Raw genomic sequence first — 2,120 nt, 5'->3', positions numbered from 1 at the left:
AGCAGATCCATGCTGGTGTTAGGATACAATCTTGTCCTACCACTAACTCAAAGTCAAGGCTCACCTTGGATTATGTTTAATAAAAAAGCAAAGTACATACAAAGATTATAAAATTTTAAAGACCAAAAAAAAAAAAAAAAAGGTCCTATTGTGTGGCCCCAATTTGTCTGTGACAAAATAGGGGGTCCCCTGAGCAGTTTATAAATACTTTAGATTAGGTAAAATTATACTGAAAGTTGAGTTCCTTTGAAATCTTAAAAACAAAACAAAACCAAAAACAAAAATAATGTTTCTGTTAACATTTCTCTTAAACTATATTTCTGTTAAATTAAATAAGGCCACTGTGACTTAGTGACCCAAATACAGTAACCCCTGTATCAAATGAAGAAAATCCACCTCCAAATGATGAAAACCCACTGAAAGCAGAGAAAAACAAGCCCATATTTTGGTTTCTGATTCCCAAAAAAAGTCTTCAAATGGGTCTTCAAAGAAGTTGAACGAAAATGGGTCCCTTCCACCGAAAAAAAACCCCTGAAGACATCATCAGGGTTTGGGAAAGTGAAGCCAAACTGAAAGGGACTTGCACCTCCACCTCTACCATTTAAGCCTTCTTTGTCATATAAATCCCCCATTTTTAGCATCTGATAACACCTCCTATGCCTCAGCTATGTGTTTAAATTTTCTCTCTGCTTCTTCTTTATTCTCAGGATTTTTATCTGGATGCTACTTTAGTGCCAGTTTCCAATAGTCCTTTGTGATATCCTCAGGTGTGGCATGTCTTTGCACACCTAAAGCTTCATAGTAATCACCATGTTTTGACAGATTGTTGGAACAAGTCTGAGAATGCTGCTGCAGGACCGGGTAGGGGCTGGGTGCTCTCAGTCCAGCACTGCTGTTCCGGTGGCAGTGGCAGTGACTCCTCGTGCTTTCCTTTTTGAGATAGCTATGAATTTATGCATCAATTTTGAAAGAATGAAATCTTACCAGTAATTGTCTTGACCTATGAAAATGTTGTATTTTGATTCTTCATCTACTCAAGTTTCTTTTAACAATGTTTTAGTGTACGGATCATATATGTATTCGGTCAAATTTATCTATAGTATTTTAAATGGTATAGTTAAAAAATTTTAAGTTCTAAATACATATTGACAATTTATAAAAATACAATTAACTTTTGTTTATTGACTTCGCAACCTCACTGAACACTGTACTTAACTCGAGGAGATTTTTTTTTCTTTTTTTTGCAGATTTCTTGGGATTTTTCAACACACATACTCCTGTCATTGGTGAATAAAGATGATTTTATATATCCCCCCAATCTGTGTGTTTTTTACTTTCTTATTTTTGAATGCACTGAGTAGGATTTCCAAACTAATGTTGAAATAGATTGACTAGGATAATTTTGTGAATATTTTATTGTTTGATTGTAGAATTTTATTTTACTTTTTTACAATTTTTCCTTGTATGTTCACTTGACTCATTTCACGGAAACACCAGAGTGGCCTTTAGATTGTAACTGGTTTCATTCCATTACTGAGAGGAATCCCTTGTGAATATATGACCCGGTTCTCATACATTAAGAGATTTTTGCCTACCTGTGGTTGGGACCATGAATTTTTCCTGACATGATACAATCTCTGGAATTGCTTCACCAGTCTGAGAACTCACATGTGTGTGCTAAAAATATACTCATCTGAAGACATTTAGGAAATCCATTATGTATTTTCAGAGTTCTCTTTCTCTCTGTAGCATACTCCTGCATGTTTTGGATTCCCCATATTCTCAATTCTGCTTTCTCAATTTCGGAAAGCTTTCAGGATTTTTTCTTTATCTGGCATTCCTTGCCAAGGACTAGAAACTGCAGACTGAAGGCTAGGGGTAATTTTACGAGTCTTCTCCCTTGTTCGCCTTTTTCAGGCATCACTCTCTCGTAATGATTTGTCTAATGTCTAAAAATTGTTATTTTACATGCAATTTTTTCATTTCTAGTTGTTTATGATGAGGGTTTAAAAAACTGGTTTCTATTATCACATCATGTCCAGAGCAAGGGCCTTAGGTATATTTTTAATTCATAAAATTTATGAAATATATTAGAACTTATTCAGACTCAGACAAAGAAA

At 34.8% G+C, this 2,120-nt stretch overlaps 1 pseudogene; it reads right to left on the bottom strand.

Annotated features, from left to right (window-relative positions):
• Window positions 1-328: 328 nt before the first annotated feature.
• On the bottom strand, window positions 329-1,627 carry LOC143405773 (dnaJ homolog subfamily B member 6 pseudogene; annotated as a pseudogene).
• Between the last annotated feature and the right edge of the window lie 493 nt (window positions 1,628-2,120).

This window comes from Callospermophilus lateralis, chromosome 8 (genome assembly GCF_048772815.1).
Source record: "Callospermophilus lateralis isolate mCalLat2 chromosome 8, mCalLat2.hap1, whole genome shotgun sequence".
Lineage (NCBI taxonomy): Eukaryota > Metazoa > Chordata > Mammalia > Rodentia > Sciuridae > Callospermophilus > Callospermophilus lateralis.
Note: the sequence above shows the minus strand (reverse complement) of the source record. Positions and strands in the feature narration are given on the sequence as shown.